Raw genomic sequence first — 16,009 nt, 5'->3', positions numbered from 1 at the left:
GCGCCAGGCTGTGATTCGTACCATCAACGATGAAGGAAGTAGACAACGTGATACCCAGTCTAGCAAAGGACACACACTTTTTGCCAGTTATGCTAGGTTGTATGCTAATCACACTCATTCACTCGTTGTGATTGAAGAAGTCTCTTGGCTCATGTTCAGCATGATACCAGAGGACATGGCATTGGAGTTGGAGGCATTAGTAACAGAAGACAAAGTCTTCAGTGCCATCAGAGTGGGAGCTGCTAACAAGTCACCTGGGCCTGATGGCATCACCCTCAATTTAATCGTGCTTTCAAACATCCCTTAGTGCCCACGTGGACTGTTATCTGCAGAGTAATGATGTCCACCACAGTGAGGATTCCCGATGAATTTCTAGGGGACCTGATTTTCCCTATTCATAGACCCAATGGAGGTCCGCACATCAGTGACTGTCGTCCCTTGATTCTGCTGAATGGTTTTATGAAGGTCCTTAAACGTCTCTTGGCGGCGCGACTTAAGATAACAGCACATCATGTCACGTCCTATGATCAGCCGTCGCCAGGCAAAGTGCACAACATTCGGACAGTGCCCTCTCACCATATGGCTGTGATTGCCCTCGCTAGAGCTCATTTGCCTGCGGTTTGACGTCCTTAGACTTCAGCCAGGCATTTCGTCGTGTTGATCATTCTTTTCTTATGACTGTCCTCTGTCATATGGGATACCCATAATCTATTGTTGAGGAGGTCATATGTCTCCTGCGTGGCGTGATTTCACATTGTTGTACAAAGGTGGGCTCACATAACTGATCCTCATCAGGCGCTCGGTGTACGCAAATCGCGAGCTATGTATATCGTCACAGGCTTGCCTGAGGGAAGCATGACCCATTCAATGTGACCAATGTGTTGTCTTGGCATCGATTTTGAAGCTGGCTTGTGGCGCTGTGCAGTCATCAACTGCAGTCGGCTGCTGTAAGGGATCAGGTTTGGACTCGTTGAACATCGTCTCTGCTCACTTGACGTCCTCCAATGTACGTGCAACGTCAACACTCGTATAGTGTCATGGACACCTCAAGTGACGCAAACACATCCTGGCACGCCGCATGTTAGCTGCAATTGGTTCCTTTGTTAGCCAGAGGATGATCTTCAAAGTTCGCCATGAGTCCCTCACCCCTCCCCAGGCTCGAGGAGGTGTGGGCCTTCACCATGTTGTGGCAGCGTTGCTCCACGGACCTTACCAGCTTACTGCTTGATGCATATGCCCCGGCTTCGTTGGACCCTCCGATGACGTTGTCTCAGTGCATTTTATGGAGCAGAGCTACCATTCTGCCTCTTTGCCGCCTGTGCGCTTGTTGTCAATGAAGTCTACATCGAGATGCAACGGGCTCCTGCCCCAATGTGACAGAACATAAATACCGACACTACAGGTGGCGCAAAATATGGCGGGCGGTGTACGCCCCTTTCCTTGACACTACTGCTCATTCCGCGTGGTGTGTTATCGTCAGCAGGAAGCAATCAAATCATTCTCGTCTCCACAAAGTTCACGTCTCCCTCTCCCCACTTTGCGTCGCTTGCGGGTTGCCTGACACGGACAATCGTCGCGTCGTCTGTGGCCCGGCGGAAGACGACTGACGCTTGGTCTAACGAATTCTGACGTTACTCACACGTTCCACTGTTGCCCGAATAACGACGCACACTATGTTGTTTCCGGACGACATGGGGCCCCCCCACAGACACTCTGTGAATTGCTTCCGCAAAGTTGCAGTTCGGGATATTTTCTCCACCAACTACAATTGTATTCTCGATTTTTGGACTAATGCGAAACGAACGATATTGCACCATTATTCATAATCGGAAATAAAGGTAATCTTTTCCTACCTCTTTTGGAGCGCTTTCTACGACACGCCGGTGGAATATCCTGCAATGAGCAGTTGATCTGATGCACTATTTTTGATACTATCATCCCCTTTATTTCGAGAAGACGTGCATTGATTTCTTCACGTCTACGGGCCGCTTTCATGGACTTCACTTCCGATTAAAGAAAAGCACCTTCTCTGTTACATACATTAGATACCATATCCCCCCCTTTCCTCCTTTCTCAGTTTGGGTAGATCTGTGAGGTAAGGTAGGCGTAGTAAGGGGCTAACGTCTGGAGTGGTGCAGTTCATTTCTTTTTAGGGTCAAAGTGGTAGTGGCAAATGTACCCCTTTCATTGTAGGTCCCCTTTACAATCACGAAGGTGAGGGAGAAAAAGAAATATCTGGTGGCACAGTGGGTAGCGCCGCAACCTCTCACTTTTGCGTCCCGCGTTTGAAACCCAATTATTCGTTTTATTTATTTTCTTTAATTTTCATTTATCTACTCATGTCAGTAGAAGATTAAAACACGAATGCTTCGTGTCAAGTTAGGGGATAGAAGAGAGGTATTTTAATTATAAAATTACAACTGGGTTTCACAATAAATGTTATACATTTATTTTATAACATACGGTATTTTCAGGGGCTACAATCTCTTTAAACGCTCATATTCTTGTATTTCATTCGTATATCAGTTTTTAATTCTTACACTACATTCTTATGTTTAGTCTTCAGGAAGATCTTGTGCTTTCTGTTGGATGATACCAATCGTAGAAACATTCGAAACATAGAAATTCCAGAATACCACATGCATGCGCGAAGACAAATGCTTCAAATGGCTGTGAGAGCTGTGGGACTTAACATCGGAGGTCATCAGTCCCCTAGAACATAGAACTACTTAAATCTAACTATCCTAAGGACATCACACACATCCATGCCCGAGGCAGGATTCGAACCTGCAACCGTAGCGGTCGCGCGGTTCCAGACTGAAGCGCCTAGAAACGCTCGGCCACACCGGCCGGCGTGCGAATACAGATTTGCCACAGCGACATTTCCTCGTACGAAACTCTCTCGGGGAAGAAACGTGGTTAAATTGGTGAAGAGCCGGCCGCGGTGGCCGAGCGGTTCTAGGCGCTTCAGTCTGGAACCGCGCGACTGCTACGGTCGCAGGTTCGAATCCTGCCTCTGGCGTGGATATGTGTGATGTCCTTAGGTTAGTTAGGTTTAAGTAGTTCTAAGTTCTAGGGGACTGATGACCTCGGATGTTAAGTCCCATAGTGCTCAGAGCCATTTGAACCATTGGTGAAGATTGCACGCGTTGGCAATAATTTCGCGGAACACCATGTATAAAGGATCTCTTTTTCTAAAACTGGCGCATTCAGCCGATTACGAATCAAGATACACACAGGAACTTCACCGAGAACATTTTCAAATAATTTTTTCATTCGTTTGTTATTTTAATTCTGTACTGATGTACTGTTAGTAGACGAATGGGGGTGACGCTATATCAATGTAGACTGGAAAACATTCGAGTAGTAATCTTCTATCGACGTGGGTAGAGCGACGGAAAACAAAATTAAAACTAATTATCGGGTTTCGAACGCGGGAGGAAGTACCTCGAAAGCACTGACCGTCATTTTCTTAGATACGGTCGAGTAGTGACTGATAACCCGAGACACGTGTTCGTTGACTCCTCTTCCACTGAATGAAGTTTGTGAAAAATTGGCTTATGGGGCCTGCCATATCCTCCCCGACAATTCACGTACTGTACTGATTCGTGACAAGGCTCGCCCCCATATAAATCAGAACACAAAACGTTTTTATCTAGGCGTTGCACTGAGATGTGTCGATGATCCGTCCTGTACCACTGAACTCTGTATCGCCGTTCTATTTTTATAAATGAATAGTTTTCTGTCCGATCGAAAGTTTCATAGTTCCGAAAATATGCAAATGGCTGTCATACACTGGCCCTAAACCCAGTCGGCAGACTTCCACAATTCAGAAATCCGATAGAATTATATATGAAATTAACGCACATAAATTCCTCGGTCATGCCATTGTGATAGGGGAAGATAAATTCTTACAGCTATAGATTGCGAGAAACACAAGTTCTGTAACGTGAGATCGCAACTCCTTGTGACATTTTCCGAAAATTTGTTTGAGCAATTTGTTAGAAAACTCATTCACGACGGAAACATATTTTATCTGCTGGCAACAAACGTGACTGGGCTCTTCGAAGAGTGAATGTACATACAGAAATTAGCGGCTACGAGGAGGTGATGGTGGTCGTGTCAAATGCCACTTAAAATTCTGTGACTCAACACACCTTATCCCTGAGCGGTATTATAAGAGGCAATCAAGAAGTACAAGTACACTCCAGAATCGGTATGTCAGTGAGGCAACATCGCCACGAGCATTGAGGCAATCATCCCACTAACGCACCACGTTGAAGATACCCGTCTGGTAAAACGCCGTGTCCTGCTCCGTGAAGAAATCCGTAACTGCCTACTGCATGTTCTCGTCCGACAGGAATTGCCCACCCCTCAAGGTCTTTTTTTAAGGGATCGAAGACGTGATAATCGCATGGAGAGAGATTACGAAAATACGGCGGGTGCACGAGTGCCTGCCACTTGAGTTGGTGTAGCTTCTGCGTTACGACACGGGGGACGTGCGTCAGCGTGAAGCAGCAGAATCCTTTGTCGCAGTTTTCATTTCATAAAGTTGTTTTAAATAGACATACTACCCCACATACATTCCTCATTCTCCAATGAATACCTAGCGGTGTTGGTCCTATTTGGTAATAACGTCATCATATTTCACTTTTTCGCATTTACTGCACGCACGTCGGAAAGACTCGAATGCCACACGACTCCCTTGGCTACATGCTTACTGTACATACGCACATTGGTGTCGCGCTATGTTACACACTGATGACCGCCGATGTTAAGTCCCATAGTGCTCAGAGCCATTTGAACCTCAGAGCTACATTACGCATATGCTGCAACAACGCCCTCAAACAGAAACTTTTTGATTGTCCCTTACATCAAGAGTGTCCCACAAAACTCTAACACCTCGTATACTTGCGAAATGAAACAAAATGTGAAAAATGTAATTGGCCAAGGATGTAACTATGTCAGGGGGTCACAAAAGAAAGTTAAACTAGCACCACTTTCGACATACCATTAGATTTTTTAAAGACACGTATATATTTTTAGTACAGAAATGACAACTAAAGGTACAGTTAATGACGGCAGACTTGTTTTCACTGTCCTAAACCTCATACATTCTGAAGTATCAGACTTTAAATGATGGCAACGCTATCGCGGTGTTTAACCTAATGCGCAGGGCAAGGGCTGTCTGCTCTGTCCGTCAGGCTCTAGTAAGCACACCAGTATCAAAATGGTTCAAATGGCTCTAAGCACTATGGGACTCAACTTCTGAGGACATCAGTCCCCTAGACTTAGAACTACTTAAACCTAACTAACCTAAGGACATCACACACATCCATGCCCGAGGCAGGATTCGAACCTGCGACCGTAGCGGTCTCGCGGTTCCAGACTGTAGCGCCTAGAACCGCAGTGCCACACCGGCCGGCACACCAGTATCAACGGGGCATCATGTTTCTTTTCTAACTTGGAATAACGACTGCACCTTCGAACGCTTCCGTCACGCGCCGGCCGCGGTGGTCTAGCGGTTCAGGCGCTCAGTTCGGAACCGCGCGACTGCTACGGTCGCAGGTTCGAATCCTGCCTCGGGCATGGATGTGTGTGATGTCCTTAGGTTAGTTAGGTTTAAGTAGTTCTAAGTTCTAGGGGACTGATGACCACAGATGTTAAGTCCCATAGTGCTCAGAGCCATTTTTGAGCTTCCGTCACAGAGTTTTAAGTACCATTTGATATGGGCAGTGTCGACTCGTCGCTCCTGCTAATTTATGTCTCTACATTCACTCATCAAAGAGTTCAATCATGTTTGTTGCTCTCTTTCGCAACTAAATATGTAAAAACCTGCTCAAGCAAATTTTCATAAAATTCCACAGAAACAACAACCACAACAACTGTATCATATCCGTCCAATAGTGAAATACATTTTATCCCATAATTACACGACAGTCTACGAGAAGAAGAAGCTGCTCCATTTGTCTCACGATGTCATCACGGTTATGAGGCCGTAAAAAAGTCTGTTTCTTATTATCGTACGTACTAGAATTGCATACAAAAAGCAACCAATCCGTCTGACCTTTACAGAGTTGTGATACTGCAAAGACCACCCCTGATACGACGATGTGAAGGTGTGAGTGAAGAACAGGCTTAGAATCATAAATAAATTTGTATGTGGCAGGTTTGCGCTATACCAAGAAGTATAATTATGAACCTTTTTTATAGCCTATTAGCCGTGATGTGATGTGACAAGTGCCATTACTGAAAAGCCAAACAGAAATTTATTTCTTAAAAAGTACATCACAAAAATGGCTTTCATCGTTGGCGACGCATTGCTGAAGCTCCACGCTACGTTCTCCGTTATTTCTTGAGGCATTCCCCCCCCCCCCCCCCCCCCTCCTCTCTCTCTCTCTCGTCATTTCATGGGATATTCCCGAATCGTGAGAATAATTATTGTGGCGCCTCAGATAGTCATTAAATTAACGGCTGTTTGGGCTGCAACCCCACGATGCTGAAATCATATCGCATTTAGACGGCAGTGTTCCTGCTGCTATGGAATGAAGAATCTGTTAATCAAGGGTGCGTACCGCACGGAAATACCTCTCACCAACCAGCTGTTGTGGTCTTCATAAAATGTAACCCAACGATTCATACTGACTGCTCAATGGCACACTAGACGACGACTTGAGGACAATCCTGGGACTTGTCATGAATAAATTGCGGGTTTGTACCCGAATATGTTTATTGACAAATCCATTCAGATTACAGTTTGCTTCATCCGACTACATCTACGTGAACAGGATTACTCTGCAATTCATAATTAAGTGCCTGGTAGAGGGTTCATAAAACCACCTTCAAACTATTTCTTTATGGTTCCACGCTAGAAAGGAGCGCGGGAAAAACGAACACTTAATTCTTTCTGTGCAAGTTTTGATTTCCCTTATTTTATCATGACGATCATTTCTCCCCCTGTAGGTGAACGACAACAGAATGTTTTCGCAAATAGATGAGAAAGTTAGTGATTGAAATTTCACGAGAAGATTCTGTCGCAACGAAAAACGCCTTTGTTTTACTGATTGCCACTCCAATTCACGTATCATTATTGCGGCAGTCTCTCCCCTGTTTCACGATAGTACAAAATGAACTACCCTTCTTCGAACTTTTTCAATGCCGTGTATCAGTCCCATCTAATGCAGATCCCATACCGTGGAGCAGTTCTCCAGAAGATGGCGGACGAGCATAGTGTAAGCAGTCTCTTTGGTAGACCTGCTGAACTTTCTAAGTGTTCTGCCAATAAATAACAGTCTTTGGTTTGCTTTACCCACAATATTATCTATTTGATGGTTCCTAAATGTTTAGATGAATTTACAGCCTTTCGTTTTGTGTGATTTATCGCATAACCGAAATTTAGCGGATTTCTTGTATAAATCTTACCGACGACTTCACAATTTTCATTATTTAGAGTCAACAGGCATTTTTCGCACAATACAGATGTCTTGTCTGAACCATTGCAGTTAGTCTTGATCATCTGATTTCTTTCCAAGACGGTAAATGACTGCATCATCTGCAAACAATGCAAGAGGACTGCTCAAATTGTTTCCGACGTCGTTTTGTAGCTCTGGAATAGCAGAGGACCTGCAACATTACCTTGTGTAACGCCAGATATTACTTTTGCTTTACTCGATAACTTTTAGTCAGTTACTAAGAAGTGTGAACTTTCTGACAGGAAATCACAAATCCAGTCACACTTCTGAGGCGACACCCCATAGGCACGCAGTTTGATTAGAAAATGCTTGTTAAAAGCAGTGTCGAAAGCCTTCTGAAAACATAAAATGATGGAGTCAATTTGACATCCCCTCTCGATAGCACTCATTACTTCGCGAGAATAATGAGCGAGTTGTGTTTCGCAAGAAAGATATTTTTTTAATCTTTGCTGGCTACTTCTCAATACAGCGTTTTCTTTGTGTACTTCATAATGTGCGAATACAATATACGTACTCGTATGTTCCAAAATCCTACAGCACAAGATTTGTCAAAAGTGCGTCATCTTCGCCCATTCTGTTCAGTAATGCTATGGAGTACTCAGTCCATCATCCCGCCCTAACTGTTGAGCCAACAGCATCTTGTGAGGATAAAATTTTAAAATCAGTTTCACAGTCCTTTGCAAAGATGCGTGAGGGATTGTAATGTTCTACAATGGCGGTGTACAGATCGCTGTGGGCTTCGTTCTAGTCCTGCACGAACTTGTCCTATATTTCGCGGCTACTGTGCTGTCATTTCAGGTCTCTTATGTTTCGCACTAGTTACAAAACCCGTCTCATTATTTTATGCATCTGGACATTATCCTTCTGTCTGGTATACGGTAATGGAGGTACCTCCCACGCGCATTGTGCGCTGGAAAACCGCAACGCTCTGCACACGACAGAATGCCTCCTTTGCCTCAATACGCACCTGCACTGGCCAACGTTCCGTAGTGAAATGGATGACATATTGTGTGGGTTCGATTAGGTGCTGTAGATGGCACGAGCACATTTACTGCTTAGCAGGGTGGCCAATTGAAAGTGTGCTTCGTATCTATATATAGAATGGTGTACGAAACTTGATGACGACAGTAATTTTCGCATGATATGTCACTGCCAAGAAACGTAGCTCGATGAAACTTGGGCCACACGTAGAAAGAATTGCTACAGCATAGTGCAGCTTGTAAAGGAAAGAAATGGCACTTTTTATTTACAGACAATAATAACACTTAAGTCACTGCGACTTATGATGACCTCGAGGAGGTTACAAAAGGCAGGATATGGTTTCTAATAGGGCGTGTGGTCACCACGGACAGCAGTGCATGCTCTGCAATGCCCTCCAATGATGGCCACCAGGTTGGTAATGAGTTCTTGTGGTACTGCGTCCCATTCCGCCACTAATGTTATTTACGACTGCTGGATGGTCGCTGGTGCATATGGACGTGCTGCATTACAACCCTTCAATGTACCACACACGTGCCCCAAAGAACATAAGGTGGGAGACTACTCGGGCCAGTCCAGTCGCTGAATATCCTCTCGCCCCGAGACCTCCTCCACTTGCATCACTCCAAGTCGCGCACTACCATCCATAAACAAGTTAGGGCCAGATGCACCTCTGAGGAAGATGTGGTGTCACCGCCAGACACCACACTTGCTAGGTGGTAGCTTAAATCGGCCGCGGTCCATTTAGTACATGTCGGACCCGCGTGTTGCCACTGTGTAATCGCAGACCTAGCGCCACCACCAAGGCAGGTCTCGTGATACGAGAGAGCACTCGCCCCAGTTGTACGAGAACCTAGCTACCGACCAGATGTACGAAGCCTCTCTCTCTCATTAGCCGAGAGACAGAATAGCCATCAGCTAAGTTAATGGCTACGAACTAGCAAGGCGCCATTAGCCATACAGTGATTGTACTTAAAGTCTTCTGTGTATCGTCAAGATCGATGTACCACAAGGAATGAGTAAAGTTAAGTATTAAACCTGCTCCGTACTTTTCTTCCTAACATTAATTACGTATCCTGTTCCAGTACTTCACGCCCGTCTGCGTTAGTCTAGCTTGCCTTTTCAGCCATCTCAACTTCACGGTGTCGGCCCAGATACCGACACAACATTGGCGACGAGGATGGGATAAGAGTTCTTTCTGATTGCTTACATTTAATTGTGTCATGGCTTCGCCACATTCTCCAGATGTACTGTCCGAATTTTATCGCTTGCAGAATCAGCAGACGCAGGCGTTACTGGATGCCCTTGGACAGCTCGTCCAGGGTCAACGTACCATTCAAACCGATGCGGCCGCCGCCGCTTCTTCGCTCCCGCTGCCACTAAACGCTGTTGCACCTCCCTTTCGACCATACGTGGCAGCCGATGAGACCTGGCACGAGTGGTCTCGCCAGTTCAACTTTCATCTAGCAGCCTACAGAATTCAAGGTAAAGAGCGGCAGCCGTTTTTGCTTTCTTGTGTCGGTGTGTCCACATACCGTGTGATAGTGAAATTGTTTCCCCGACGCGACGTAGCAACTCTGTCCTACGAGGAAATTTTGTCTGCATTAGATGCCTATTTCAAAGAAACAGTTAATGTGGTTGCAAAACGGTATACGTTCTTTCGTACAAAACGTACGGCCGGTCAAACTAATAGGGAGTGGGTAGCAACATTGCAAGGACTTACTAGGGACTGTGCCTTTGAATGTGACTGTGGTCTTTCTTATTCAGATACAATGGTGCGTGATGCAATTGCACAGAACGTTTCTGATGTTCGCATACGGGAGCAAATTTTGAAACTAGTTAATCCCTCCCTTTAACAAGTGATAGACATATTGGATAGACAGGACACACTTGACTGTGCTCAGGAATCTTTTGAAACTTCGCCAGCCGTGTGTAACATTAACCGGCCCGCTGGACGCGCTGCGCGGCCCGGTAACCGGGCCTCGCGCACGTCCGCACAGCTGCCGCCGCGCGCTAAGCCACGTGTGCCGCGCCAGCCCACAAATGTAGTGAAATCGTGCCCGCGGTGTGCTACTAGACATTCGCGTGAACATTGCCCGTCACGCCAAGCTATTTGCTTTTTCTGCAATAAGAAAGGACATGTTCAAAGTGTTTGCCAGAAAAAGCTCAGATCAGACAATCACAATCATTCCAGGCCTTTTGCTTCGCGCCGGAATCGAACCAAGGACACTCAGGCTCGTGGACCTTCGCCTATGGACATTCATGTCGTTAATTCCGCTTCGCCCAGTGACACTTTCTCTAATAGTGACTGTGATCGTCCCACAAAAACTGTGCGTCAACGTCGCCGGAAATCACGTCAATTAGCAAGTGATTCTGTACCAGTGTCTGTTCCAATTGCACAAAACAGTCGCTCTTGTCGTCAGCAGAACAATAAACTTTTTGTGGACTTAGACTTTGAAGGCACAGTGATACCATTCCAGCTCGATACCGGAGCTGCGGTTTCATTGCTCAATCACGACACGTACAAACAACTGGGCAAACCTCCGTTGCGTTCCGCAAATGTTAAGCTAACTACATATTCCGGACGGAAAATTCCTGTGTTAGGACAGTGCAGCCTTCTTGCAACATACAAAGGACAAACAAAACTTGTGTCATTTTACGTTCTTCGTTCTTCTTCTGCTGTGAACTTGTTTGGTCTAGATTTGTTTCAGTTGTTTAACATGTCTATTGTAAATCAGGTCCTATCAGTGAATCAAACTGTGCCTTCAGACAGTGTTTCTAGTGTATGTGAAGAATTTGCAGACATTTTTGCACCGGGCTTAGGTTGCGCTAAACACTATGAAGCACATTTGGAACTGGAAGGAAACGCGCAACCGAAATTTTTCAGAGCGCGCAATGTTCCCCACGCATTGCGTCAGGAGGTCGCAAGAACATTGAACGATGTAGAATCCCAAGGTGTGAGTGAATGTGCGCAATGCCTCTTTCATTTCAGCTCCGCTTCATCGCTTACGCCGTACAGGTGTTCCGTTTCTCTGGACGACGGAATGCGAACGAGCCTTTCGCCAGTTGAAATCGGCGTTGCTTTCTAATACTTGCCTTACGCCATTCGATCCCCAGAAACCCCTTTTGTTGATGGTAGATGCCTCGGATTTCGGGATCGGTGCTGTGCTTGCGCACAAAGTTGGCTCGCATGATCGCCCTATTGCCTTTGCGTCCAAATTGCTCTCGTCTGCGCAAAGAAATTATTCACAGATAGAGAAAGAAGCTTTGGCTCTCGTGTTTGGTGTTACTAAGTTCCATGATTTCTTGTATGGTCGTCACTTTACCATCATCACAGACCACAAACCTTTGACATCGCTTTTTCATCCGACCAAGCCTGTACCTCCACGTACAGCGCAGAAATTCATTCGCTGGTCTATTTTCCTCTCGCAGTACCGCTACGATATCTTGTATCGGTCCACTGCTAAGCACGGAAACGCCGATGCGTTGTCCCGTTTGCCTGTTGCTGAGGATAAAGCATTCGATTCTTCCGAACTTGCTTGCATGTTCATTGATTCGGAAACCGATGAAGTGGTCGAATCGTTTCCGATTGATTTTCGTCGTGTCGCTACAGCCACAGCTGCTGACCCTGTCCTTGCTACTGTTTTACGTTTTGTTGCTACGCAATGGCCTTTGTCAAAGTCTCGGATCGAGGATCCGTTGGTTCGCCGATTTTTTGCTCACAAGGAGAGACTTTTTGTTCGACGTGGTGTTTTGTTGTTGCGTTCTGATAATGATCAGTCCAGAGTCGTGGTTCCACGTTCGTTACAGTCCTCTGTCTTACGGCTTCTTCACCAAGGACATTGGGGTATAGTGCGAACGAAACAACTTGCTCGTCAGCACTGTACTTGGTTCGGAATCGATGCTGCGATTACGAATATGTGTTCTTCGTGCCCGGCGTGTGCCGAACAACAGTCCGCACCGCCGCGGAAAGTCTTTGCGTGGCCAAAAGCCACTTCCCCTTGGCAACGCTTGCACATTGATTTTGCTGGTCCATTCTGGAATGCTCGATGGTTGGTTCTGGTCGACGCCTTCAGTAATTTTCCTTTTGTTGTCCGGATGTCTTCCACGACGTCCTCCGCCACCATCCAAGCGTTGTCTGCTATCTTTTGCATTGAAGGTCTTCCGCAGACTATTGTTTCCGACAATGGCCCACAATTCATGTCCGCAGAATTTCAGTCATTCTGCCAGGCCAATGGTATTCAACATCTGACATCCGCGCCGTTTTCGCCTCAGTCCAACGGTGCCGCTGAACGATTGGTCCGGACTTTCAAGTCACAGATGTTGAAATTGAAAGAGTCGCATTCTCGGGAGGACGCATTGTTGCTCTTTTTGTCTTCGTATCGCTCTCAGCCCCGAGATGGTCGCTCGCCGGCTGAGTTGCTCCACGGTCGTCCTCATCGCACCTTGATGTCTTTGCTGCATCCGCCGCATCAGGTTCCTGTGCAGCGGCAGACTCCTGCTTTTGCTCCAGGCGACGTTGTATTTTATCGCAACTATCGAGGTTCACGGCGTTGGCTCGCAGGGCGCATTCTTCGCTGCCTCGGCCGCGCGATGTATTTGGTTTTGGGGGCCTCTGGTGAGGTGCGTCGGCATCTCAATTAGCTGCGCCTCTGTCGTCGCTCGGGTTCTGCCGCTCCCCGTCTGCTTTCAGCGACGGTGCCGTCCGGTCAGCGCCCTGGGGACCCATCTACTGGCTCGCCTCATCCCCAGGTGTTACCGACGATGCCTTCCATTTTGCCCCATGGCGACGCGCCGCCGCCGCCGCAGCAGCAGCAGCCGCCGCCGCCGCCGCTTGTTCTCCCGCCGGCGCCGCCCGCATTCGACGCTTCGTTGCAGCCGCCAAGCGCTTCCCAGGGTCACGCGCCGCCGATCGCTTCCCGTGACCAGCTGTCCTCCGCCATGGAGCTCCCGCCCGCTCCGGACCACATGACGTCATCGCGCGTCGGCTACCCCGACGCAATGGAGGTTGATCCTTCGGTCCCTCCTGTCTCTTTACGGGCGCATACACCGCATGTTGACGTGCACCCTGGACTAGTTTTTCAGGCGTTTCCTAGCTCCCCTCGGACCGAATGGCCGGGTGCGGGTGGCACAGCCTCGCCTGTTGTTAGGCTCCCCACCTCATCGCATACGTCAACATGTGGTCCTCCCCACGGCGGGCGGAAGCCTTATCACACGACCGTTCGCCGATTTGCGGGGGAGGAATGTGGTGTCACCGCCAGACACCACACTTGCTAGGTGGTAGCTTAAATCGGCATTTAGTACATGTCGGACCCGCGTGTCGCCACTGTGTAATCGCAGACCTAGCGCCACCACCAAGGCAGGTCTCGTGATACGAGAGAGCACTCGCCCCAGTTGTACGAGAACCTAGCTACCGACCAGATGTACGAAGCCTCTCTCTCTAATTAGCCGAGAGACAAAATAGCCATCAGCTAAGTTAATGGCTACGAACTAGCAAGGCGCCATTAGCCATACAGTGATTGTACTTAAAGTCTTCTGTGTATCGTCAAGATCGATGTACCACAAGGAATGAGTAAAATTAAGTATTAAACCTGCTCCGTACTTTTCTTCCTAACATTAATTACGTATCCTGTTCCAGTACTTCACGCCCGTCTGCGTTAGTCTAGCTTGCCTTTTCAGCCATCTCAACTTCACGGTGTCGGCCCAGATACCGACACAACAGAAGGAGTACAGTGTCGCAATAGCGTTGACTGCTGAGTGTACAGTGCTCAAAGATTTGAAGGTCAGTACGAGCATGAAACATTAGACTTTCTCACACCCGGCCGACAGGACCACCGAAACTATCACGTTCGACAATATTACTGACTGCATTACTTGTTCCCACCTCTCATCATATGAGGGTATCTCCAGAATCACTACTCAGAGTAAATTTGCAAATAAGCAACTCCACTGCTCGTTTGTCCAGTCCTATGCTATTGACACCAGAGCAAACCGCGCCGCCGATATGAGGGTGACAAGGGAACAAATACTACGTACTGGCAGTCGAGCAAAGAGACCACTCCTATCTAGTCGCCGTTCCACTGTGGAGCGTGACATTGCATAGCTTGTAGTCCCGCTTAATGTTGTTGCCGTTACACTCGCTGTTTCACGTAAGTCACTTCTTCCCTGTTGCACAATGTAGTGGTCATCTGATATTGTAGCTGACCGTGGATGACCATCTCCTCTCTTTTGAGGAGCAGTACCTGTTGTTGAGACCGCTCCCCATACACGTGAAACATGCTGTCAGCAATACCCAACTCCTGAGTTACACTCGTCACACGTCGTCTTTCTTCCAGTTTCCTGCTAGTCCCTCTCTGTGCGAAGTCATCCAAATGTTGTCTCCGGACCATGTTGTATAGAAGAACACAGCCACAGTGTACAGTGCCTGCTCGCTGATTGACACGCTGCCTTGTGTCGCGGAACCAGTTGTATTTTTGGGCTATAGTCACGCTGTGTTCACGCCGTGTGCTATACATTTACCGACCACAATTTTTGGTGTGCAACTTGCCGCAGCCAACATGGATTTTCAGTTGCCCAATAACGCATGTTATGCAAATTAACATTTCTAAGGTTCATGAATGTAGCCTAGTCTGTAAATACAATCAGATAAATAAATATGTCATGCCTCTGAATCTGAAGATGAGCCCATCGACTGAATTCAATGCGATGCATACAATCCGTACCAGTTAATTCTTGGTGTAGACTGATATGGTAAGGATGGGATTTATGTCGATGCAGAATACGAACAACACTACTCTGGCTCATTCCAGATTCCCTTGCGATTTGACGCTAACTAACAAGGATCTAGAACCACAGTGGCAAGAGTACCAATTTCTGTTTCCTCGTTAGTAACTTTCCTTTGCCGGATATGTTTCAGAAGCGTTAAAGATCCAGTCGTTTTCAATTTATCAAACAGATATTTAAATGTACGACGTTTAGGGTGAGTACATTGAGGATATCATTAAGCGTATAAGTCTCTACATCTCAATGAATTTCGTTGGCATTCTCCGTAAATGAGAAGCATATCGACTTGTTCTTCGAAGGAATACATCATTCACATTCCCTTGATTCGACGGCACTAGTGTTACCGTTCCAATTATTGTTGTTATTCGAAACCGTCGAATGGTGTTTACATGTCAACGGCACGTTAGATGGATACGCCGTATTCGGCGAATATTTACTATTTGCACGATATACGAGAGAGAATTGTCAGAGCATGTGTTTCGATAAGTGCCGAAGTGATAAGGAATACCACTCAATCCATGATACGATTGCAGCTCTGCGTTGATACCAATGGTCATCACTTCGAACACCTTCTGTAAATGGACATTCATGCCACCTTTTCGACCTTCGTTGACCTTCAAAGACCTTACTGTTACATGTCACTGGATTCGTCTCTGTAATCGCTATCAGAAAATAAGTACCAAACTATAGCATCCCATTTAAAAAAACAAAGTTGACCTTCATATCTCTGACGCTACCCCAACTAGCAACAACTTTTGGGTTACTATCATACTTTC

This window comes from Schistocerca serialis, chromosome 2 (genome assembly GCF_023864345.2).
Source record: "Schistocerca serialis cubense isolate TAMUIC-IGC-003099 chromosome 2, iqSchSeri2.2, whole genome shotgun sequence".
Classification (NCBI taxonomy): Eukaryota; Metazoa; Arthropoda; class Insecta; order Orthoptera; family Acrididae; genus Schistocerca; species Schistocerca serialis.
The sequence above is the reverse complement of the archived record's forward strand: the minus strand, read 5'-3'. Positions refer to the sequence as shown.